Raw genomic sequence first — 27,613 nt, 5'->3', positions numbered from 1 at the left:
TTAAGCCCTACTTCAGAGTCTCAGGTGGCTATTTCAGGCTAGCGCTTAGTATCAAAGCCCCACCAGAGATGCTGTATTTCAGATGAAATAGCAAATATGAGCCCTAGTAAATTGACCCCTTCATTGGTTATAAGCATTTTGGAATATCCCAATGTATTTGAATGTTTATCTTTACTTCTTTCAACTTGACCCCTGCATTCAGAGATAAGGTGGAATTCTCCATGCTCAGACAGCTGTAAACCCTTCTTGTGAAACCATGTTTGGACTGTTGTAACCTGGTGAGGAGTGTACCAATGTTACTTTTCAATGCACATTCATCAGGACTTTTCACAAGAGAATCAAGGAGGGGGAGAAAACAGCATTTTCTGTAGTATGAAAGGAGAGTGCAGGTTGGCCAGCAAGTGGACTCTGATTGGTGGAAGCATTACCATGGAGACTGCAGCATTCAATGATGACATCATTTGTGCTGTTTCCCTCTCTCTCTGGAATTGGAAAAACTTATCAATTTTGCTTCCAATTTCCATCCTTCCATCCCCTACACCTGCTTTATCTCTTACTTCTCTATTTCCTTTTATTTGACATCTGTTACCATACTTCAGGGGATGGGCTTGCCATTGATAACCACTACAAACCCATTGACTCCCATAATACTTCCACTTCACATTCTCATACCCTGCTTCCTGTAAGGACTCCATTCCACTCTCCCAATTTCTCCATCTCCATTACATCTGTTCTGATGTTGCCATCTACTGCAGGTGGGCTTCAGAAATATCCAACTTTTGGTGGATTCCCCATCACAATAATTAACTGATCATTTCCCACACTTTTGCCCTCATCACCTCCCTTCTTTCTCACAGCAATGATATGGCCTCTATTATCATTACATTCCATCCCACCAGTGTCTGCATCCAGAGGATCATAAACCACCATTCCTGACACCTCAGGAGGATGCCACTAGCAGACAAAAATTCCCTCCCCCCTGCCCTTTTCAGCATTCCACAGGGACTGTTCTCTCTGGTACACCCTGGTCTGCTTGTCCACCATTTCTAACAACTCCCCACACTCACAAGACACCTGCCCCTGCAATCACAGAAGGTATAACACTTCACCCTTTACCTTCTCCCTCCTCACTATCCACACCTTCCAGATGATGCAGGGATTTGCCTACGCCTCATTCAATCTAGCCAACTATACTTGCGGCTCACAACGCAATCCTCTCTACACTGAGGAGACAAAATGCGGGCTGGGTGACTGCATTGCCAAATACCTCCACTTCATCTGTAGAAGTGACCCTGGGCTTCCAATTGCCTGCCACTTCAACACATCACCATATTCCCAAGCCAAACTTTTGCCTCAGTCCTGCTGCATGCTCCAAAGAAGCTCAATGCAAGCTGGAGGTACAACACCCCACCACCCCACCTACAGCCCAGGTACAGGACTCAGCTTTGAGTTTAATAATTTCAGAACATGCACACATTTCCCGGATTTTTGTTACTCTTGCCCTACACTCACAGATCTTGTTCCATACAGGTTGCTCCAAGCACAGCCAACCTATTTTTAGCTATTCACTTATCCTTAGCACCTGTTTAGCATTTATATCTGTCTGGCTTACTATCATCAATTCCCTTGTCTGCTTCCCTTTTCTTCTTCCTTCCCTCCATCTCTTTAACTCACTCTTTTCCCTTACCCCATGTCATCAGCATAAATACTATCATTTCCCAACTGCTTTCAGTTCTGACAAAGGGTCACTGACTTAAAACATTAATTCTGTTTTTCTGTCCATAAATGCTGCCAGATATATTGAACGTCTCCAACACTTTCTCTTCTCATTTCAGATTTTTAGCATTCACAGTTCTTTATTTTATTAACTGATGATACACTGTTGACCATGTGTTGTTTAGATTTCAGTCAAGGCAGGTAGAGTCTGTAGATGACACCAAATGGTTAGTAGGGTAATTAGTAGTAAAGAAGATGGTTGTAGGATACAGGAAGATATAGATGGGTTGGTCAGATGGGCTAAGCAGTAATTGATGGTATTTAACTCTGATAAATGCAAGGTGTTGCACTTTGGAAGAAAGAATAATTTGAGGGAGTATTTAATGAATGGCAGGACACTAGGTAGCTCAATAATTCACAGAACACTGAAGTTGGAAGAACATGTTAAAAAGACGTGGGAAACTTGCTTTCAAAAGTTATGGCAAGGAGGCATTGTTGAAGTTGTACAGAGCATTGGTTAGTGCACAGCTAGAGTACTGTGTGCAGGTCTGGTCACCTCACTACAGGAAGGATGTGATAACACGAGAGGGGGCTCTCCAGGATGTTCCCTGAGTTTGTGCATTTGAGCTATAGGGAGAGTCTAGATAGGCTTGAATTATTTCCTTTGGAGCAGAGAAGCCTGAGGGGATTCATGAATGAGGTGTGTAAGATTATGAGGGGTATGGATAGGGTGAGTTAGGAGCAGCTGTTCCCCTCGGTTGAGGGCTCAATCATGAGGAGGCATAGCTTAAGTGTGTATGTACAGGGGATTCAGAAGGGATTTGCAAAAAAGTCTTTTTCAGTCAGTAGGTGCCGAGAATCTGGAATGCACTGCCTGAGAAGGTAGTGGAGGCCGGAAACTTTATAACCTTTAAAAAAGTTTGAGTGAGAACTTGAAATATCATAACATTCAAGGCTATGGGACAAGTGCAGGAAATTGGGATTAGCATGTCTTTAGTGGTAGCCATTGTCAGGGCAGACTCAGTGGGCCAAAGCGACTTTTCTGCACTGTATGGCTCCATGACTCTGTGATTAGGGCATCGCCTTGACAAGTGAACCACTGAATGTCTGTCACCTATTTTATTGAATTAAAACAAGTGCAGTCGTTGTAAATGTTCTTTCTGTCTGTATTTAACAAGGCGTACGTATTACTATTTGTAACTTCCAGTACACACAAATGTGTCAAAGTGTGGGCCTGTCTGACAAACTTAAATTGGCCATTGCTCATTTATACTTGCTGGAGGCAACATTCATTCTCAAATTTTGTAAAACTGGGAATTCGATGTGTCAATGGGGGAGCGTGCCAGGAAAGTTTAATCTCCCAAATCCAGAAAATAAGGAATCATAAGCGTGCGCATAGCCAATGCCATTGATCATGTTAAAGCCTGCCCTTAGGTGAAGTCTTCTAGTTTTATTGAAGCCTGTTGAAAAAAGTCAATGTAATGCTTCTGCCTTTAGCTACATACAACGTGAACTTATCTTGAGTGATGTTTCTGTGGCATTCTGAAATATGGTCATTCCATGTCTGGAATAAATGTGTCATCATCATCTTGATGAATATCTGTCACCAGCATGAGAGAAAGTTGTGAAAAATACCAAAAGTATAGTTTACTGCTCAAAACTGATACTTTTGTTCCAGTACCAATGAGAAATTGCACTGAGGTGCCCATGATCATAACAGATCTTAAATTAAAATAACACCATACTGTCACGTTCATGATGCATAAATGTGCCTTACCTCACTTTTGTAGATGAAGGCAACTTGCATATCCTTACAAAACAAACCTTCATCATTCAGCATGAGTTACACATTTTCCTTTGAACTGGACATAGCATTTTGAAATGATGAGTACCTCCCCAGTTTGGCCACAATTTTGAAGGTTAGGACATCGTGAAGTGCCTCTGCCTGGAGCCTTTCCACTTGAGTTCGTTGGGCAAGCTAAGTCTGAAGGTACATTTCTGTGTAGCCTCCAAATCAACATGGCAGATTTGGTTTGAACTGCCAAGATTATGGCCTTTCCAAAGTTAAATCATCATCCTTCATGAGAAGATGTTTCTAATTCTTGAAGTGGAAGCCTTTTCAATTAGGTGGTGTCAAATCAGCTGCTGTTTTGTGTGCCAAGTGCACATTTAGGAGCCAGTTAACACAATGCTGATGCATACTGTTACACTGAACCAGCATTTCCTTGGCGTCTCTGGCAGAATGTGTATCCTTCAGTCATCACACTTTCGTTCGACCCAAACTGCTTTTTGAGAGCACGTCCTGTCATACAAATGTAGTTGTGTCTTCTGTGAGCTGCCAGAATATGCATAGCATTGCCTTCTTGCAGATTTCTGTTGATTGTAGGTCAAAATCTAGAAACAATAAAACTATTGGTGCCATAGTATGGGGAGATCTCCCAGTGGGGAAAGGAAAGGTATTGGAATCAATAAATTTGAACTATCCTCTCTCATCCTTAGTGCCGATCTGTTGCATATTTTATATCTAGGAAATATGCAGATTTGATACACCAAAGTGTATGTGCAGAAATATTATTTGCAAGGGTTTTGTTTTTCATTTCAAGTGTTTGCTCAAAGCCATGATGAAAGAGGAAATATACACTGGAAAGCGTTAAAAATGAGTAATTGTCCGTACTCAGAATGGATAATGTATCAGGTCCAGATGAGATGCATTTATGGACATTCAAAGAATGAGGATGGAAGTTGCACTCGTAGTGATCATATTTTTTCAAATGTCCTTAGACTTGTGCAATGATGCCAGAGGATTAGAGAATTGTTAGTGATGCTCCGTTGTTCAAACAAAAAGGTCTAAAAGAAGCCCAGCAGCTACAGGTTAATCGTTTTAAGCTTAGTGATCAGGAAACTTTGAGAAACAATCAATAAAGATGAAATTAATAAGACACATCAACAAATGTGGTTATTTAAAGCATGGATTGCTTAAGGGAGAGTGATATTAAACTGACTCACTCCCATTTTAAAGAGTTAACAAAGAGAGTTGATGAAAGCACACTGTTGACGAGATGTACACGCATTTCCAAAGGCATTTAATACAATCCCCCACAACAGACTTGTCAGCAAAGTTATAGCTATGGAATCAAAGAGACATCAGCAACATGACACAGAATTGGTTGAGTGACAAGAAACATAGAGTGCAGATAATGGAGATAATGGGAACTGCAGATGCTGGAGAATCCAAGATAACAAAGTGTGAAGGTGGATGAACACAGCAGGCCAAGCAGGCCTAGGGTCTAGGCCCGAAACGTCAGCTTTCGTGCTCCTGAGATGCTGCTTGGCCTGCTGCGTTCATCCAGCTTCACACTTTGTTATCGTGCAGATAATGGATATGATTTTTTGCAGGGGCGATGGATTTATTGTGGAATTCCTAGGGCTCAGTTTTGGGACACTTGCTTTTGCTGACATATGGTAATAACCTAGGCTTTGGTATATAATATGAAACTTAGGACTTAAATAATTTTTTCTCTGCCATATCCATTTCTCACTCAACGCCTATTGCTCTCTAACATTTCCCAGTTCTGATGACAGGTCATTAACACTTCTCTTTCTTCATAGATGTTGCATGACCTGTTGAGTATTTCCAGCATTTTCTGTTTTTATTTGAGATTGAAAGCACTCCAGCCTTTGTATCCTTCAGCACAATAAAGAATTGACATTTGATCAGTTTAAGTCCGAAAGATCCACTGTCATCATGTCAAACATCCAGAAAAGGTGATGAACACCTTTGAAATAAAATCCATCCATTTATGGATCAAAGTCACAAACACACACTGACATAAAATCATTTTTTTGATTTTTATTGCTAGTTTCTGCAGGATGTGGACTTGTGTTCTTCTTTGTTTAAACCATTGATGCGAGTGCCTTGTGATTAGTATTGTATAAAAGATCCAACATTCCAAATCAATCAAACTCCTGTCAGAAAAAGTAGATTCTGCTTTGGCCCGAGGAAGGAATTTATGCTGCAAGTCAATGAGAGTTGCCAATCTAATCTAAATCAATGCGACAAGTTGATGCATGCAGTTCTCGGCTTCACAAGAAACTTTTCATTTCCCTTTGTCTTCTGTTCTCACTTTGCTGATAATCATCAATATGTGGATTAGGTAATATTACTCAAACCAAAGAAATTGAGCAACAAATCATCACAATAGTAGAAGGATTGTCTCTGTAGGCTTTCAAGTAAGTAGGAAGGATGATGGCAGAAGCTAGAGAAACTGAGATTATTCTTCTTGGAGTCGAGACAGAGACAGTTGAAGGGAGATTTGAAAAAGGCATTCCACATTTTATGAGGTTATATTTGGATTAATGAGGAGGAACTGTTTTTCCACTGGGTGGAGTGCCAAGAACCACAGGACACAATTAAAAACATTGTCAAAACGAACCAAGGGATAGAAATAGTGGTTTTTATTTTAACTTTATAACACTGCCAGTTTTTATGACCTAGATACATTGCCCAAAAGAATAGTGAAAACAAATCTTTGTTCAAGATTATTTGGATTTACTCTTGAAAAGGAAAATTTGTGAACCCACAGAGAGTGGAATTCATTGGATAATTCTTTAAAAGATCCAACACAGGAGAATTGGGCTGAACAGTCACATTCTGTTCTTTGAAGTTCACATCCAACATCAAGTACATTACAATATAAGAGTATACTGTAATATAATACAACATATAATATAATATGTATTATAATGTAATATAAGAAATAATATAATACAATATAAGAGGCTTGAATTTTGAGACGTCTGATGCTTTTCATTCTGCATTTTTTCTGACTGAACTTTAAGAGTTGTTAATTTTACCCAGTATTTTTTCTTTCCCTTCTCCTCAATGTCCCTGTGACATATCGCCCTTAGTCAAGAAAACTGGCCAGAAATACCTTCCCACACAGTCCGAGACAATATTGTTCTCTCAGATTACAACAGTGGCTTCACATTGACTCTTTTTCCAGTCATGCCTTAAGAGAAAAGTGCTCCCCGGGTGTCTTTGAGGCGAGAGTTTGGTCATTCATAATATGGGGCAGAAACACAAAGCTGTTGGCATTTTGATGGAAATTGGTGATGCAGTGCCCTGGTGCAGTCCAAATTGTGTCTCACAAGCCTAATGTTGAGAAACAGTCCACAACTTTATCTGAAATCAAATGAGAGACAAATGAGGAAGAAAGAATTTGTTTTACAAGAAATGAAGGGTTGCTATTTTTCTTACACAATTCGTTTTAAATAACTTGGTGCACTTTTCTTTTGAAAGCAAACGTAATCCAATTTAGAGAGGTGTCAAAATTCCAATTGAGTTTTTTAGGTTCATTCTTTACCTGTCCTCAATTTTCTCCCCTCCTTCCCTGAGGCAACTTTAACATTACCCAATTGGATTCTTTTTAATTTATGGGTAAATATATTATTTGAATCTCAACCCTATATGTCAGCAGGCTTTGTTTTTAAAGTGTCTCTCAATCAAACTCAAAAGAATGCTCTTTTCTCAGCAATAGTTAGAATGTGGAATTTAATATCACTTGGGCTGGATTTTACTCGCAGAGGCATCTGGCTTAAAGTCAGGATGATACTGCCTCCACTGATACAGGAAGCCACAAGGTAGTTTAACAGCTGCTAGGATCTCGATTTGCTCAAAGCAAGATTCCTGCCCCTATCTGGAAGAAAGTTTCTAAACCAAGAGTTGCCAACTACTCAAATGGCTTTTCACTCTGTTGTCCCAGCAGCAACAATAGCAGTGATAGCCAGGACTGCAGCCAGTTCAACAAGGCATGGATCTGGGTTAGAAGACGGATTGAGGAGGGATAATATTGATAATAATATTGATCCTCATTTAAGAATCATACACATTCTGGAATTTTCCAGATTATACAAGGATCAGGGAGAAGTTTTAGGATACTGTCTTCCTGGATGCCTTTTTTATCCTGGATTATTTACTTCTCCTAGGAGATTAATTTGAATTTTGGGGGTGAAATTGTAATTGGAAGCAACAATGGAGCCGAGAAACAGGAGTGGGGCAATTATTCCTCAAGCCTGGCTGATCTCTGATACTGTATAGCTACGTTTTCCCCATATCCCTGAATACTTTTAGGAAACAATAATGCATCAGGGTCAGTCCTAAAAATTAATATTTTACCTGGAGTTTTTCGTTGTTTAACAGAAGAGAGTTACAAATTTCTACAACCTTTTGAAACTGTTGCACTGAAGTAAAAGCCAATGGAGGATGTTGTCCTGATGAGCCATGGGCTTTTAAACTCTTTGGGGCAGCATGGTGGCTCAGTGGTTAGCACTCCTGCCTCACAACATGAGTGACTTGTGTCCAATACCACCCTTGGGCAACTATCTGTGTGGAGTTTGCACATTCTCCCTGTGTCTGTATGAGTTTCTTCCAGGTGCCCCAATTTCCTCCCGTAGTCTGTAGATGTGCAGATTAGGTAGTCTGGCCATGGGAAATTGCCCATAGTGTCCAGGGATGTGTAGGCTAGGTGGATTAGTACTAGGATAAATGCAGAGTTACAGAGATGTCGTAGGCGACTGGGTGGGATGCTCGTCAGAGGGGCAGTGTGGACGCAATGGGCCAAATGGCTGTGTCCATACTGTAGGGATCCTATGAAGCTGGTATTGAGTTGAAATGCAGTTCTCTTTTAAAATATACAAGACCAGTTTGGGCTTGTACCAGTCACTTATATGTTTCACTGGTTTTTCCATCAGCTGGTTCTAATTTTAGACTAAGTCCGTTGCTAGATTCCTAAGTTAATAGAAGATGTATTTTCAATCAGTTCAACTCCTAAGCTTTCAAATTTCCAAGAAACAATCTCAATCTGTATAACTTCTCCTATAATCCTTGAAGTCTGGGGTAATGTTCTGGTAAATCTGTGCTGTACATTCTTCAGGTCAATACATCTTTTCTGAGATGTGGTGCAGTGAACTACTTCCAGTTCTCTATGAGTGGTTTAACCAGGGGCTACAAAATAGCAGCACACTTTTACCTCCTTGTATCAATCCTTTAAACATTAAGGCCAGCACTTATCAGCCTTCTCAACTTTTTTGAAGTGCATTGCGATGTGCATTGTTATGTTAAAGGTCTTCAATATGCCAGGTTGTTAGTGTTAATTATTTTCTGAGTTTATTCCTGGGATTCCAACCATCAACATTTGTGAATGCTCCAAGTCTCTTTGCACCTCGAACAATTCTAGATTTCCACCAGCGTGAAAATCTCCTATTCTGACAATTTTAGGTCCAAAGTGGATGGCCTCACAATTGTCCACATTGAAATCCATTTGTCACAGTTTTGTTTACTCAATTAATCTATTGACATTTTACACTCAGTGAGGGTAGCACACTGGAAATCCAACCCCTCTATCATGTGGAATCATCAAAGTAGTTAAAGATTCATAGAGTTGTACAGCACGGAAACAGACCCTTCAGTCCAACTCGCCCATGCCGACCAGATATTCTAAATTAATCTAGTCCCATTTGCCAGCATTTGGCCCTTATCCCACCAAACTCTTCCTATTCATATACCCATTCAGATGCTTTTTAAATGTTCTAAATGTACCAACCTGCACCATCTTCTCTAGCAGCTCATTGCATACACAGAGTTCCTTAATTTATCTGTCTTGTGGTTGACACTTTATTGCCCTCTGGGAAATTAATAATGGGCAATAAATAATGGCCAATAACACCCACATCGCATGAAATAATTTTTAAAAAGTAAACCATTAATTATATCCAAAACAAAGTTGCTGGAAAAGCTCAGCAGGTCTGACAGCATCTGCAAAGGATAAAACAGAGTTAACGTTTTGGGTCCAGAACTGAGGAATGGTCTCCGGACCCAAAATAGTAACTCTGTTTTTTTCTTCACAGATGCTGCCAGACCTGCTGAGATTTTCCATCAACTTTGTTTTTGTTCCTGATTTACAGCATCCACAGTTCTTTCAGTTTTCATTAATTGTATGGTCCCTTTTATTGCCAAAAGGTCCTTCTGAAGCAATTTAATTGGCATGAGGGAGATCACCAGTTCAATGGGCCTCTCTGACAATTCCTTTTCAGAAAAGTTACTTGCGTGCCCTTTACTGAGGCATTTTTCAATCAACTGATCAATGGAGCTGCTGTCTATATAACATGGGTTTGAGTCTGTCAGTCCTGAAATTAATTCTTATTGTGAACTGGTCTTAAAAACATTTTCCAGACATTTTCCAGAACTTTCTGAGCATCTGTGGAAAGATTTGTTGTGTTAATTCTACAAAGTCCTTACTTGTCCCATGGCAAAGCATCTTTAGTGTCTTTTTTTGAGCATCATTTATCGCTTGAAGTGTACATTGAAAAGACATGCTTGCATCGTTGTAATTCAATAAAGGTATGCACTCTTTGATTATGTCATTCATTAGTTATGCTTCTGTTACACTTAAATTTTCATGTTGCTGTTCACTTATTGTCCATTTAATAGTGTTTCTTTGTTGTTGTATGTTTCAAACTATAGGTGACTTTCATGGCAAGTACAGTGTGGTGACATCATAGGAGTGTTTTATTTTGACACTGATTTGGAATCAACCAAGATTGGACAGAGGTAAGACATCTTAATGCAGGAAAATGCCATTTAGTATTTTTAAAGCTGTATTTACTTTTAGAAGAGCATGAATTCAGGCACATTTAGCTACTTTATTTTTAAACCAACCTACAGGTTTTTCTTAAGGAAAGAGCCTGACATAGAAGTGACTGGTTTAGGTCTGTAGCCTTTGGTCTTGATTGTATTGGTAACTGCCACCTTTTTAATTTTATTTAAAGGGATGTTAAAATTTTGTGTATCTTAAAGGAAGTTAGACTTCAAGCAAGAGATTATCTATCTGTGCTGGTATCTGTACACACATAAGCTGATGTCGCTGATTGCCTGAAATCTTTGATGTTATTTAGTTAGTCTTCAAGTAGTCTTCCAAATATCTGCCATCAAGATTTTGGACTGTTTTCTTTGTAGCCAGCCAACGTTGCTAATCATGAAGCATTCTTTTTTCCTCCAAAGGGTTATATTACTTATTGCGACAATGCTAGTGTGATCGCACTGAACATAAAAAGCCAGGCATGGATAACAGGGTACTGAAGAATTCAGCAAATGCTTCTCCCATTTCACAAATGTTATACTTTTGGGAATATCAATGTCTGGGCTCAGATTGAGTAACTTGGTTAAGAAGACAAACATGTTTTCAACAGTGTACCATACTTCAAGTGAACCATGTTAAGATGGCATCCTAAACCTTTATACCGTGAGGTAACATGCTATGATACAGTGACGTTATGATGAGCATGTCTGTTAAAGGTACACTGATTGTGAGATATAACACAGCAGATACTGGGTAATGACTATCAATGGACTATTCCCTACCAAAGTTAAAGGGTTACATCAGCACTTCCAACATCATGCACATGCATTCACTGAGAATCGGAGAACTTCTGGCTGATATTTTACTTGCTCTTGACCAAAGAATCTTGAGATAACCATAGCAATAACCATGATGTCCCCAGTGACATCAGCTAACTCAGCCTCGGGCATCAATTCCAAATGATCACTGTTTACGTACTGCATAATCTGTTTGAAAAACAGTTTACAGGCTTTCAATTGAATATTTGTCAATATTCAGCTAAATATTGCTTAAAACTTATGACAATAATGGCTCCTCAATCTGTCCAAATAACAAAATGCCCTGGCTCCACTACTACTTCCTATTTTTAAAGTGATGGTGACGAAACCTGTCTGCGAAAGCACTGAGCAATTATTTGTAAAACTGTCATGTTTCTGTCTTCTTGTAATGTGACACAGGAAATGAGTGAGTTCTGGATACACAAAGGGCATGCAACATTCTGCAAGAACTAATGAGTAATTATAATGTATATAACGTGACAAATGCTTGAAGCAAGTTGTGATTTCGCAAGTGTTATCACAAGATCCTTACAGGGTCTTGGAGACTTTGCAAGTGTTAATCTTTGCCAGTTTACATCTTATTTGTTATATTAGCATAGCACTGTTATATTTTAACATCTTTTCTGTCAAACCTTGACATTCCGTGGCATTAACATCACTGAATCCATTGCTATCAACATCTTGGGGACTAACATGAACAGAAACTCAACTGCACTCGCTATGCAAGTACTGTGGCTACAAAAGCAGGTTAGAAACCAGAAATTTTGCAGTGAGTAACTCGCCTCTCAACTCCCCAATAATGCCACTTATAAGGCATAAGTTGGGTGTGTGATATAACACTCGCTTCTCCCCTGGATGTATGCAGCTCCAAAACACTCAAGAAGCTTGACAATATCTCAGATGATGCAGCCCGCTCGATTGGCACCACATCCACTCCCACCACTACCAACACTCAATAGCAGCAGTGTGCACTAACTACTACGATGGACTGCAAATTCACCAAATATTCTTAGATAACACCTTCCAAAGCCAAGACCACTTTCACCTAGAAAGACAAGGGCAGCAAAAACATCACCACCTGCAAGTTGCCCTCCATGTCACTCTTTTCATTATTCATTTATGGAATGTGGGTATCACTGGCCTGGCCAGCATTCATTGTCTGTCCTTAGTTGCCCATGAGAAGCCAGTAGTGAGCTGTCTTCTTGAGCTCCTGCAGTCCACCTTCTGTGGATTGAACCACAATGCCCTTTGGGAGGGAATTCCAGGATTTTGACCCAGCGACAGTGAGGATAGTGAGTGGCTTGGAGGGGTAGAAACCTGGAAATTGTCCAAATCTTGTGGCATTTGAACACGGATGGATTCAGTATCTGAGGTATCACCAATTGTGAAACAGTGTCCAATTATCAGCAAACATGCTCACTTATGATCTTATGATGGAGGAAAGGTGATTGATGTATTAATGATCTTCACTGACAAAGCAGATGAAGATGTCTGGGCTAAGGACACCACCCTGAGGAATACCGGCAGGGATGTCCTGAAGCTGAGATGACTGACCTCCGACAACTACAATTATGTTCCAGGCTTGTCTCCAACCAGCAGACAGTATGCCCCATTACCCACTGATTCCAGTTTTGCTAGGGCTTCTTGATGCCACACTCGATCAAATGCAGCCAAGGCTGTAATGAGGTCAGGAGCTGAGGCACCCTGGCAGAACCCGAACTGGGCATCACTGAGCAGGTTATTGCTGAGCAGGTGCTGCTTGATAGCGCTGTTACTGACACCTTCCATCACTTTACTAATGATGAAGAGTAGACTGATGGGGCAGTATTGGCTGGATTGGATTTGTCCTGTTTTCATGCACAGGACATACCTGGTCAATTATCCACATTACCGGGTAGATGCCACTGCTGTAATTGTACTAGAATAGCTTTGCTGGGAGAGCGGAAAGTTCTGGAGCACAAGTCTTCAATACTTTTGGCAGAATGCTGTCAGGCCTTTGCTGTATCCAGCACTTCCAATTGTTTCTTGATGCTTGCAGTCTGTACTGTTAGTGCAGTCATGTACTGAATTGGAAGTGTATCACCATTCTTTCACTGCCTCTGGGTCAAAATCCCAGAATTCCCTCCCCAAGGACATTGTAGGTGTAGCTACAGCACATGGACTGCAGTGATTCAAGAAGGCAGCTCACCACCCGCTTCTTAAGGGCAATGAGGAATGAGCAACATATGCCAGCCCAGCCAACTATGCCTATATACCCATGAATGAATTTTTAAAAATCAGTCAAAATTGAAACTTCTTAAAATCTTGATACTTTTGAACAAATTTCCTCCAAGTCTCCTTGTGCAAGAGATCAAGTCTTGTATAAACGGCTCGAGATGCATTTTTCTACCAACTACTAAGATGGTAATGTGACCTGCTGTTAGTAAGAGTCTGCTTGTTGTCTTATATATGTATCAAACTATCAATTCTGTTAAAACCGGTTGACACAGCTGATCAAAGCTGGATATTGATGTTGTTTTTAATTGCTGCCCTGGGTCTCGTTGAATGTCTGCTTACCACACACCATATATTTGAACTCAAACTTAAAAGCAAAGATATTACATTCCATGTCAACCAAATGTGTCCGTATCTGCGTAAAATGGTTACAGTGAAATCTCAAATGTTAATTTCCATCAATCAGTTGTTTTTTTTATTAATTATCCATGAAATGTGTGGATACACGTTCTTAATTATTGTTGACAAACAGCATTTGTATATTTTGGGTAATGTTGTATGTCATAATGATACAAATCCGGCCTGGACCAGGGCAACCAAAAGTAAACACAGTGTCTTCTGTGTACGAGGGAAGCGATAGTGGCATTTGATGACTCATCCAATGCATGGCCCAGAAATGCTCAAATGTATTATAGCCGAATGGATGCATCTAAATTCCCACACTTGTAACAGAATGGTTACCAGCCAGGTTTCTACAAGGATGATGGGAAAAAAATGACCAACTCCACAGGAGTAATAGCTTATTGACCAAGGCAGAGCTGGGCACAGCTAATTAAACAAGCATCTGGTGATATGCTCTGCTAAAGGGCTGTTTGACCTTCGCAGTTATCAAGGCAATTAAATTAAAGGCAGAAAGGAGGACAACTAATGATTTTATTGTCATGTCTATTTTACAGTGAAAAATACAGTAAAATGCAATGAAAAGCTTCCACTGTCACCATTATCCAGTACTACTTTGAATAGTTAAAGAATAATTTAAAGAAAGATAAAGTTTAATGAGATTCCATCACCTTTCCACCACCGCTGCCAGGGTACGCTGCAGGCACATCAGCCACCTGGCCGTTGCTACCAGGGTTACCAGATGCCTCACCGCTACTGCCAGGGTCCAGCTCCGGGCACACCAGACGCCTTCCTACTGCCTTCCTCGTCAACACTGTCACCGCCAATGCCTCCATGACCAAGCTCTCCCCAGGAGGTAAGTAGAAGCAAAAGCTAAAAAGAAAAAAAGAAATGAGAAAAGAAGAAAAACAAAAACCAAAAAGAAAACATATGTTCCTTGTCTACACAACCCTTGATGGATGACCTGAGCATTACAAGCACCCTGGGCGGGAGTCACGAAGATCAAGTGAAAACACGAAAAAGTTAAGAGTTTTGCAAACCTTGAAACTGGTAACCTAGAAATAATCATCGCAGGAACAGGACCAAAGGCTCGATTTAAAAGAAGGACAAATTCAACTGAGCGACTGAAGCCTGAACAGTTATCTCTCAGCAGAGCAGATAATACCCACATGTCAGTGAGTCTGAGGCAGCTTTGTGTTGTAACCTGGTGCAACTTTACGCTGTAGTGTTAAACTGACTCTTGTGATAAGTAAAGAAATAGATTGCAGTAACAGTACAGGCTGAATCTTTGTGCTCACTGGTTTTGATCCAGACAGGGCAATGGACAACAGCATAAACTGCATAAAGTACCATGCCCCTATTAGCGAAGTACTTAGCCACAATTCAGAACATTGGCAAAACATCTCTATTCCACAACTTATATATGGTGACTCAATTTCTGAATGGCTAGACAACACTATTAAATGCATTTCTAATTTTCTATTCTTCATTAAACCAAATTCAATTAATCATTACAAAATTAAATGCATTTAAAGCTTTAGAAGACTTATTGGGAACTTGGCTTGCATATACATTGTAATATGTCAGAAGGCTTTTATTTTGAATGCAGACTTATTCATTTATTGAGAACAGCGTTAACATCAGAGCATTTTTGTCTTGAGGTATCAAATGTGACTATAAGCCAGTTTTTAATGTCCATCCCTAATCACTCTGCACCAGGAACAGCCAGAAATTTTAGGGTGAATTTTACCAAAAATTGGCCAAGGGCCAATTCCAGGGAGTGTTAGATTCTTGCAAGGATTTGTAGCTCAGGTTGTGGATGGGGTTGTTGACTTGCTCACCAAGCTGGCTGGTTATTGTACAGACGTTTTGACACCATGCTTGATAACATCATCAGTGCCACCTCCGATGAATTATTTACATGAACTGGTCTGTTGAGGTGTTTTGTGTCATTTCCAGCTTTTTTTTGCAAAGGCTTGTGTATGGGGTCTAATTCAACGTGTTTATTGATTGCATGATGGGTGGAGAACCAGGCCGCTAGGAATTCCCATGTGTGTCTATGCTTGGCCTGAGCTAGGATGGTCACGTCATCCCAGTTAAATTGATGGCCTTCATTGTCTGAGTGTACTGAAATGAGGGAAAGTTTGTCATGTCGATTTGCTGCTGGCTGGTGTTTGTGTATCCTGATAGAATGATAAATGATGAACAGGGAATTCCAAACCACAGCTTATAGGAAGGGAACCCACAGTGACCAAATCCTCGATTTCCACAGCAATCACCTCAACATCCACAAAGTTGTGTAAGGACACTATTCAAACAGGCCGCAACTCACTGCAACACACCGGAAATTCGCAAGAAGGAGAAAGAGCACCTATACAATGTCTTCACTATCAATGGATACCCCACCAACTTCATGCCTACTAGATAGACAACACCAAGAGGACATAGTATGACCTGATACACTGGTCACACTACCGGTAAGATAAGAATAGATTGGAACTGACGAGACTCCTACGACCATGAGGAATCACGATAGTACACAAACCCACAGCCGCACTACAACAAACACTCTCAAGGACCAAAGATCCCATACCCACAACGTGCAAGACCAATGTAATGTGCAAAATACCATGCAAGGACTGCCAAAAACATTACATCAGCCAGATAGGAAGGAAACCAGCCATCAGAATACAAGAGCATCAGCTATGCACAATGGATCATGGTGGCCATTTTTAATGGAGTACTCTTTTGATGTTAAGGACACACACTGCATTGTATAACAGCGCAACTGCTTCAAGAATGTGAAACTTACCCTCTTTATCAGGGCTGTGTTTTTAATGACTCCAGGCCCAAACCAATATAGTTGTCCGTTAGCCACTCTTTGGAGTATCTTAGCAAACTGTTCAATTATTACACACCATATCTCCAGAAGAAGGCTATCGCCATCTCAGGAATAGTATGCTGTTTACTGATTCCAGAATATTGATACTAGCTGAACAATTAACAAAATAACCTTAATTACAAAAGGATGTCTTGTCCCAGTGAAGAGGTTTTACCAGCAATTTTATAGACGCCTGATGTGAACTGGAGTATTACGGACACTCCTGGGCTCCCGACATTTCGATAGGAATCACCTACCCCAGAGGACTGCAAAGAAAGCTCTCTAGGCTGGTTATTGGGATAATTAGGCGGCCCTATGATGAGAGTTTGAGAAAACTAGGCCTATAGCTTAGATGGTTGAGAAGTGATCTTAAGTTCTTAAGATGCTCGGACACTGATGTGACGCTTGCCCTGTCAGAATATGGAACCAACCATTTATGACTGGGTAGTGGAGAAATTTCTTCGCTTCAAAGTCTTAGAAAGTCATTGAGCTGTACAGAACAGAAACAAACCCTTTGGTTCAACTCGTCCATACCAACCAGACATCTGTAATTAATTTAATTCCATTTTTCAGCATTTGGCCCACATCCCTCTAAATCCTTCCTATTCATGTCCCCATCCAGATGCCTTTTAAATGTTGTAATTGTACCAGCCTCCACCACCTCCTCTGGCAATTCATTCCAGACACACACCACCCTCTGCATGTAAAAGTTGCCCGTTTTAAATCTTTCTCCTCTCACCTTAAATCTATGCCCTCTAGTTTTGAACTCCCCTACCTTGGGAAAAAAGACTTGGGATATTTATCCTATCCATGACCCTCATGGTTTTGTAAACCTCTATAAGGTTACCCCTCAGCCTGTCACACTCCATGGAAAATATCCCAAGCTTATTTAGCGTCTCCCTATAGCTCAAACCCCCCAACCCTGGGATCATCCTTGTAATTCTTTTCTGATCGCTTTCAAGTTTAACAACATCTTTCCTATATCAGAGAGACCAGAATTGCACACAGTATTTCAAAAGTGGCCTAACCAGTGTCCTATACAGCTGCAACATGAATCCCAACTCCTAAACTCAATGCACTGACCAATAAAGGCAAGCGTACCAAACTTGGAATTCTCTGTTCCAGTGAGCTTAAAATGTAGGGATAATGCAGGAAGATGTGGGTGCAGAAGGTGAGGGTCATTCATGACCTTATTTGAATGACGAAGCAGGCTTTAGAATCTATATGGTCTCCTCCTGCTTCTACTTCTGATGCTTCCACATTCTAGCCCTAGATCTGTGCCTTTCCTCAACCTTATAGTGTTTCATTTTGTAAATGCTTATTTTACCTCTGCCTGAAATTTTTCATCATTTCCCGGAAAGTTGGGAAGCAATGCGATTCAACTGCTTCAAAAAGACAGAATCCCAGGCTGTAAAGCGCAAAGTGAATGGAATCATTCTGTAAAAGCTTTTCTTGTTTGAATATTATTATCTGAGGGTGCAACGTGGACACTTTGACAGGTGTCACCTCTCACTGGGAAAGTGTGCTAGAAATCAGGCCACACTGGGCCACCAGAGATCTGCCCCATTGTTTTTAACACTGGAGCTATCTCTTAACTCAGCCTCCTTGGTTTAAAGCTGTACCTTCCCTTTTCGGCCCACAAACTAAAAAGTAAAGGGAATAAAAAAAGTTGTGGTCTTTACAATGATGACCTGAATGATGGGCCCCATTGTGTTCACAGTAGCAAATCTACCTCCTGAACCATTGAACTGAGCCCAAAGTCTACGCATCAACAACATCACAAGCATTTATATAGTGTCCTTGATAGCGTATAAAAATTCCCAAGTTGCTTCACAGGAGAATAATGAGACAAAATTTGGCGCAAAGCCACCAGAAGAATATAGGAAGAATGACCAAATATTTGGTCGGGGGAATAGGTTTAAAGGAGAATCATAGAGGGCTTAGGGAGAGAATCTCAGAATTTATAATCATGATAACTGAAGGCATAGCAATTAATAATTCAGCAAAAGAAATGGTGGGATAGGGCTGGGGGTTTGCGGGTGGTGGGGTTGCACAAGCAGCCAGAACTGGGGGAGCAGGGTTGTAGGGCTGGACAAATTTGCACAGATAGGGAGAGAGATAAGGAGAAGCTGTAGCAAAATGGGCAATGAATGTACAAATAATGATGATCTACATGACTGTGACTCCAAGAGGAGAAGAATAGTAGAATTGTAGCAGAAAGCCGTGGTCAGCATTCTGGGCATTATAAATAAGGACTCCATTGATTGTACTGAGAGTGAAGAAAGAAACACTCTTAGCTAAGGTAAAGATAGAGCTGCAGCAGCCCAAAGTGGGGACCATGTAGCTGGATAGAGTAGTCTCAACAGTGCAATCCAGGTACCCAGTGGCCAGGTACCCAATGATACGTGTCTTGAATCCATGAAGGTCACATAGTACATGTATTCAGCAATGTCAGCGCAAAGCAGAGTTGTTCTTTCTAGTGTACCTTATTGAGGTTCTCCATGTCGACTCTGCACCATGTAAGGAGCTATAAGGGTACATCAACATTATCTGGCTTCTCAATGTTGGTTGGCAATGTAGATGGAATAATACAATGGGCTCGACTCCAGGTCACACACTTTCCCTTTACGCTGGGGAAATGCCCTCCTCAGGAATAAGAGGCTAGTGGGCAAAATTAAAGTACATGGGATTGGGGGTAACAAACTGGCAATGGACTGAGACTTGATTGACTGATTGGAAACAAAGGTTGGGAATCAATGGCACTTTTTCCATGTGGTAGTCTTTGACTAGTGGTGTACTGCAGGGTTTGGTGTTTGGGCCCCAGCTATTCACAATGCGTATAAACAGTTTGGACGAGGGAACCAAACACAGTGTTTCTAAGTTTGTTGATGTCACAAATTAAGTGGGAGTCTGCGTGGTGAGTAGGATGCAAAAAGGTTTCAAGGCAATCTGGTCAAATTGAGTGTATGAACAAAGATATGGCAGATGCAACATAACATAGATTCATGTGAAGTTCTATACTTTGGTGTGAAAAACAGATAAGCAGGTTAATATTTAAATGGTGATGTATTGAGAAATGTGGATGTACAAATGTACCTGTAATCACTAGGTTTAGAAGAATAAGAGGAGATCTGATTGAAAAGTGTAAAATTCTAACAAGGCTAGACAGATGTGGTGCAGGGGATGATGTTTCCCCTAGTTGGGGAGTCTAGAACTAGGGGCCATGGTCTCAGGCTACAGCGTAGGCCATTGAGAATGGAAACATTTCTTTACCCAGTAGGTGGTCGGAATTCTGTACCACAGAAAACTGTGGAGGCTTGGACACTGAGTATAGTCAAGGAAAAGAATGACAAGTTTTCAGATGTTAAAGGCATCAAGGGGTATGAAGAGAAAACAGAAATATGGTGTTGAGGTAAAGGATGAACCATGAGCAGGCTTGGAGGATCAAGTGGCCTCCTTATACTCCTCATTTCTACATGCCTCTTCAACCATGATGTCTTCATGGGCATTCACCTCTGCTTAGACATGATAAGCTTTGGACTTGCCCTGTAAGAGGAATTGGCAGCATTTCCACCTAAAATCGACTGGGGTAGAAACAGGTCCCAGCGAAGGATAAGTTTTACAATAGCTCCCACAACTTTGGGTGTCTCAAACTTTTAACCCAGCAACAATGAAGGAATGAAGGAAAGTACATATATCTTGAGGGCGATTGTAGAACAGATTGTCATTCTGGGTGGTAGAGTTTACAGAATTGAAAGGTGCTATCAAAGAAGGTTTGCCTCTCCTGCCTGCAGAGAATAAAGATTTATTTCAAAATGGCATTTGTTTAATTTCAGTCCGAAGTCACTCATTTACAAGAGTACGGTTGCTGAAGGCAGACTGGGTTCCAAGATTACTGATCCCCTTCTTTCGATGTTGTGCAGCCCACAATGGCCCATTGTGCTGATATGGGGGAAATATGACTTTATCAATTACAGGAGATGGTTTCTGCCAAAGGAACATCAGTTCACAGCCCAGGCCCTCCTGCTTCCTGACAGCTGCCATACTTTCTAGTTTACAGCTGAGAACTTTCACATTAACCTGCCGTGACCTGTAAATGTGTTTTCACCGTACATTAATAAATACAGCCAAGTTAGTCATTTAAACTGATGGATTGCCATTGTAATGGAAACTTTTGCTTCATTCCATTGCACAGAAGATAGCAAGTCTCAGTCAGGACACTTCAGTCAGATAATACCTTGTCTGCTATCTTTAGTACATTGCATCTCACACTGTGTTCATTCTGCCTTTGGAAAAAAATACATTTGCCAAGTTGATTGGGCTCGAGGGAGAAACTGTTGAAGTTTACCATTTAAGTTCCAATGACAGAGCTGATGATTAAACAATCTGAAGAGAAGAAAATAGAACGTTTCTGGTTTAGGATGGGGTTGGCTCTCAGTAGACTGCACAAGGGTCTAATCTCTCTTCACTATAAAACTCAGTTTGTCCCTGTTCTCTGCAGTGTTGAACTGATTGGTTGTCTTTACCATGTTACTGCACCAGCTATCTGGAAGAAGTAATAGTAAGGTGAGTCCACCTCTGCATTAACGTGATAAACATGATTACATTGCATTAGAGTTTCTGCTACTCCTCCATTCTCCATTTTGACTCTTTTTCTGATGCCCTCTCTGTGTCACAATTATATGATTAATTACACCACTGACTGATTTATGTTAACCCCTTAATCCATAGTTATACCTTCTTCAAAAAATGCTCACATATCCACTACCTATTAATTCCTCTACAGCCTAATGTTGAGACAGGTCTCAGAATACCGACAGCGTTCTGCAGTTTTAAAAACATATTTCACCCTCTTTTCTACCCATGCACATCGCCAACCTGACCCACTGGATTCAACTCAGCCCTTTCTGCTTTTTGTACCCATAAAATATGAGACTTATTGCATTCATACTTCAATGATCACTGTGGCATGTCTTCCATACCCAAACATATGCTGAGGATCAGGGAGACTTGTTACGCAAAACACATTGGCTGATTGTCAGTTGGCTGGTCACCAATTTGAAGATTGAGGAGAGGCAATGATTGGTATGTCATGCTGTTGAGTGGAATCTATGCTAATGTTGAAAGTATTCCGATTACCTGCATTGATTGTCCATACTCTGTGAACTCTATTAACCATCATGCGGCCAATGACTGGAGCTCACTTGCCACCCAATCCTACTAGGGTTTTCCAGGCTCTTATAGGATAGTGCCTCACTGCTGTGTGGCCAGTAAACTGCCAAGCACATGTCCTGCAGCTACTCACTAATCTTGAAATGATCCATTATTGACAGAGCTGGGAAGAGTCATAAAAAAAGCAAGACGCCTTAAACTCAAATTTTTACTTTAAAAACTAGAAGCACTCATCAAACCTACTGTCCAATCAGTTGCCTTTCCTATACTTGCATCTCATTCTGGCTCTTGACTTCACTTCACTGTTGGTCTTACTGCAGATAGTCCTCTCAATCCACACCTTTTATACTCTTTTATACTCATTGTGCTTTGGAACTTTCTTACTTCTTGCAGTGAACTTTATTCAATGCAGCTCTCACCCTAGTGCACTGAATTCCTAATATGAACCAGATATACTCACTCGCCATCTGCCTCAATCACACTCCGAAGAAAGATCCCTAGCACTAACTGGGCTCCTTCCGGATGTCAAAGGGAGGTGTCAGGTCACGATTAAAACAGACTTCGGAGGTAGAAAACCAAGAGGAAAGGAAGGGAAGGGTATCCTCGTGGGTATACTGCAGGACAGCAATTAAAGTAATGGTGTTTGGTGTTTGGAATGAACAGGATAAAGGTAAAATGACACTAAAGTCGGTGGAGTGGTGGACAGTGTGGAAGAATGTTGCAGGTTGCAGGGAGACTTAGATAAACTGCGGAATTGGGCTGAAAGGTGGCAAATGGAGTTTAATACGGATAAATGTGAAGTGATTCACTTTGGGAGGAATAATAGGAAGGCAGAATACCAGGTCAATGGAAAGATTCTTGGCAATGTAGATGTACAGAGGGATCTTGGTGTCCATGAACATACCTGAAAGTTGCCACCCAGGTTGATAGTACTGTTAAGAGGGCTCAAGGTGTGTTAAGTTTTATTGGTAGAGGGATTGAGTTCTGGAGCCGTGATGTCATGCTGCAACAACGCTAGTGCGGCCTCATTTGGAATATTGCGTGCGGTTCTGGTCGCCCCATTACAGGAAGGATGTGGAAGCATTGGAAAAGGTGCAGAGGAGATTTACCAGGATGTTGCCTGGCCTGGAGCGCAGGCCCTATGAAGAAAGGCTGAGGGACTTGGGTCTGTTCTCATTGGAGAGAAGGAGGCTAAGAGGAGATTTAATAGAGACATACAAGATGATCAGAGGATTAGATAGGGTGGACAGTGAGAGTCTTTTTCCGAGGATGATGACTTCAGCTTATACAAGGGGACATAGCTACAAATTGAGGGGTGATAGATTTAAGACAGATGTCAGAGGCAGGTTCTTTACTCAGTGTGGTAAGGGCATGGACCGCCCTGCCTGCCAATGTAGTTAACTCAGCCACATTAGGGGCATTTAAACAGTCCTTGGATAAGCGTACAGATGATGATTGGATAGTGTAGGGGGAGGGGCTTAGATTAGTTCACAGGTCGGCGCAACATCGAGGGCCGAAGGGCCTGTTCTGTACTGTGTTGTTCTATGTTCTATGCTCTATGTTCTAAAATTGATAGTTTTTATAGAGCCATTGAGTCATACAGCATGGAACCAGACTCTATGGTCCAACCAAGCTGTGCCAAACATAAACCCAAACTGAACTAGTCCCACCTGTCTGCTCTTGACCCATATCCCTCCAAATGTTTCCTACTGATATATCCATCCAAATGTCTTTTCAATGTTGTAGTTGTACCCACATCCACCACCTCATCCTGCAGTTCATTCCACATCCGAACCACCCTGTTATAAAAAAAAATGCCTCTTGTGTTTTGTTTTTAATCTCTCTCCTGTCATCTTAAAAATGTCCCCCCTAATCTTGAAAGTCTCCATTTTAGAGAAAAGGCCTCTACCCATCAACTCTACCTATACCTGTCATTATTTTATAAACTTCTGTCAGGTCAGTTCTCAACTCTCTATGCCCTAGTGAAAAGAGTCCCAGTCTATCCAGCCTTTCCATAAAACTCAAGCCCTCCGCACCCAGCAACATCCTGGTAGATCTCTTCTGAACCGTCTCCAGCTTCATAATATCCTTCCTATTTAGAGCATAGTAGAGATTGATGGGGAACCAGGAAATGTCAGTGGAGTTAAATAATAATTTTCATTTGTCTTCACAGTAGAAGACACTAATAGCATTCCAAAACCTCTAAATAATGAAAAGGCAAAGCGAGTGGGAGAATAAATACAATAGCTATCATTAGAGAAAAGGTGCTGAAAGAAATTAATGGGACTAAAGAGGGACGAATGGGACTAAAGAGGGACTAATGGGACTAAAGGCCTGGATTTGCATCCGAGGATATTAAAGGAAGTAGCTACAGATCTAAGCTGTAGAAATCTTCCAAGAATCCTTAGATTCTGAAAAAGTACCATAGAACTGGAAAACTGCCAGCTCAATACCTTTACTCAAAAAGGGAGGGAGACAAAAAAATCAGGCAGCTGCAGAGTAGTTACTCAATATCGGTCATTGACAAAATGTTTATAAATCTATTATAAAGGTTGCGACGGCAGAGCATTGAAAAATACATAATGTGATCAAGCAGAATCAGCATGATTTCGCAAAGGGGAAATTGTGCCTGACAAATTTACTAGAATTCTTTGAAGATCATGCGGCATACATAAAAGGGAGGAAGCAAATGCAATACATTGGGATTTCCAAAAGATATTCAATAAATTACCAAACATAACACCACTTCATAAGAGTGCATGGAATTGGGGGTAGTATATTTGAATGGATAGAGGATTGGCAAACTTACATAAGATTGAGTTCAGATAAGGGGGCATTTTTAGGATTGTAACTTGTAACTAGTGAATTGCTACAAGGATCAGTGCCTGGACTACAATTATTTATAATGTGTATTAATGATTTGGATGAATAAAGTGAATGCATCATTGCCAGTGAGTTAGTGTGGTGAGTCCAGATGAGGTCTGTGGTAATTCCCAGGGTGTTGACTGTGACAGATTCAGTGATGCTAATCCATTGAATATTGAGGGATAGTGGTTAGATTATCTCTTATTGGATAAAAACCAAAAGGACTGCGGATGCTGTAAATCAGAAATGAAAATAAAAGTTGCTGGAAAAGGTCAACAGTTCAGGCAGCATCTGTGAAGAAAATAATCAGTGTTAATGTTTCGGGTCTGGTGACCCTTCCTCAGAATAGTTCTGAATGTGTTCCACTTTCCTTTTTTGCTCAGCATTGGGACTATCATCTGTCTGATGATTTGATGTACTTTTTCCATGAGCCCGTTGCTGTTTAGTGTCAATTCCAGCGCAGCCAGGAAGTCAGTTTTTTTGGCATCTCTATAGTTATAATTCAGTCAACATACTAGGACCATCAGAAAGATAGCCCCAACACAGAGCAAAAAAGAAAAGTGGAACACATTTAACACAGAAGAGAAGAAAGCCCTGGAAAGACTCAAAAAAGGCAGAAACATTGTAATCTTATCAGTGGACAAAGGATGCATGGTAGCAATCCTTAACAGAGCCCAATGCATTCACAAAGCCAATGCGCTACCAGCAGATACCGTCACCTACCAACATATGGCGATTGACCCGACACCACAGTTAGGGAACAGGGTTACAACAACCCTGAAGAAATTACACAACTCAGGAGACATCAGGAAGACAGACTACTCTAAAATGAAGCCAGAGGGATCCAGCACACCCTGATTCTATGGACTCCCCAAGGTACACAAACTGGGGGACCCGCTCAGCCCCATTGTCTCACTATCAGACACACCAACATATAGACTTGCCAAAGAACTACAACAGAAATTGAAATACATAGTGGACTTAGAAGAGGATGAGATGATGATATCCTTTGGCATAACAGCACTATTTACATCCATAAACATCAACCTAGCCAAAGAAACCAATGCCACACTACTGGACAAATGAATTAGGCAGGCAACTCAGGACACTGACCACATCAATAAGGACACCACCATGAAACTACTGGACCTGTGCCTCACAACCCACTACACCTTGAACAACAGCATATACAAACAAATCAACGGAGCACCATTGGGTCCCCAATATCAGGACTGATTGCTGAAGCAGTATTGCAAAGGTTAAAACAGACAGCGCACCCCACCATACAACCCCAGCTTTGAGTCCGAGATGTAGGTGACACCTTTGTGATTATTAAATGCACAAAATTAGAAGAAACTCACTGACACATAAACAACATCCTTACCAGGATAAAACTCACAAAGGAAGAAGTGAACAATAACTGGCTAATCTTCCTGGACATAATGGTAGGACACAACAATAACAGGGACCTCCAGTTAGCGTTCTCAGAAAGACCACACAAATGGAGTAGAAACTCAATCACACTAACAGCCACCTCAACGTCCACAAATGGAGCTGCATCAGGACACTATTTAAATGAGTCACAACACATTGCAGCAACCAGGAACTACGCAAAGCAGAACAGGAGAATCAGGGAGTCCTAGCTGACAGATATAAACAGTCGTGTCGAAGGCTCTGCACACGTTTAGAGTTGGCTCTGAAGGAGCTGGATCAAGGACTCTCCAGGTTAAATAAAGGGTGTCTTGGTGACAGAATACTGGCCCCTTTTGAGTTATTTCTCAAATGTAATTTGTTGTAAGGGGGTCCCAGTGGTGATGCCCATTTTCTAAATGCCTGCCCTCTCAGCCTTTACAGAAATTAATATTTTGCTTTGCAATAAGTATCCATTCTGTGTATTTTCTCTGAATCCAGTATTTAGAATTGAAACGATCCACCCTCAAACCTGTGGCCATTCAGCTCCCACTCTTGACCTTGTCCACCAACACAAGGTTAAACCCATTTATCCATGAATCCTCAACCTGCACTCTCATTAAATGTGAACTTATGCGCACAAAAGCGTCATCTTGCTTAAGATGCCTTCATTAAAATCTTCATTAAATCGCCCTTCATTAAAATCTTCTCCCAGAAACACAATGGAAAAATTAAACTAATGCAAAACTAAAATATAACATTTGGAATAAAAATACTGTCTACTGAGAAGTGAAAATAAGCAGCTTGCTAAATTAGTTCCAACATGACAATAAAGCATTCTTTTTCTTCCTAACCTGTTTATTTAGACTGTTAGTCGATACATCTTGCTTGTCACTGAATCCTTTCGGAATCTGTCAGAAAACTGCTTTCTCAGCAAAGCCTGTCACATGTAGCAGTCAGGAATGCAGATAACTAACTTTCCGTGCACAGATACTGCAGGACATTTTTATAAAGCACTTTCCAATAAATTAAACGCTTTCTTCCAACATTAAAGCTGGACAGCTAGTCAATACATTTAGTCTGTCAGATCATCCTTTAGAAACTATTCAGGGAGCTTCACTTAGTAGTCATCTCAGCGTCCTGTGGCAATTTAAACCATTTTTCTCATTCCAGGGTATTGCCTTGCTTGACATATTATGCAAATAGTAAAGGTCACTCTGTATTAATGAGTCACCAGTGTTAATTATTCCAGCTTGCTGTGGTTATATTGATAGACTATTTTTCTCCTGTACTGTGGCAAGGATAATAAAGCACAGTCAGAGATGTCTATTGACTTCACCATTCTGCTGCACTTTTTGGTCTCAATTCATCTATTTGTCTGGATTCTTTTATGAGGTTAGATTGCCTACATCAGCTTGGCTCTGTTGGTCATACTATTATCTATTATTTTCTGTTGGTGAGACCTTGCTGTGTGCAATTTGGTTGCCATGTGATGTACATTA

General features: G+C 40.8%; 1 long non-coding RNA gene across 1 annotated transcript; it reads right to left on the bottom strand.

Annotated features, from left to right (window-relative positions):
• Positions 1-6,524: 6,524 nt before the first annotated feature.
• LOC125464920 (uncharacterized) lies at positions 6,525-27,016 on the bottom strand. The gene is made up of 3 exons (XR_007250132.1): positions 26,966-27,016; positions 14,455-14,656; positions 6,525-6,898 (listed from the first exon to the last, which is right to left on the bottom strand). It is a non-coding gene; the product is annotated as an uncharacterized LOC125464920 (long non-coding RNA).
• Between the last annotated feature and the right edge of the window lie 597 nt (positions 27,017-27,613).

Source organism: Stegostoma tigrinum, chromosome 24, assembly GCF_030684315.1.
Source record: "Stegostoma tigrinum isolate sSteTig4 chromosome 24, sSteTig4.hap1, whole genome shotgun sequence".
Lineage (NCBI taxonomy): Eukaryota > Metazoa > Chordata > Chondrichthyes > Orectolobiformes > Stegostomatidae > Stegostoma > Stegostoma tigrinum.
The sequence above is the reverse complement of the archived record's forward strand: the minus strand, read 5'-3'. Positions and strand labels throughout refer to the sequence as shown.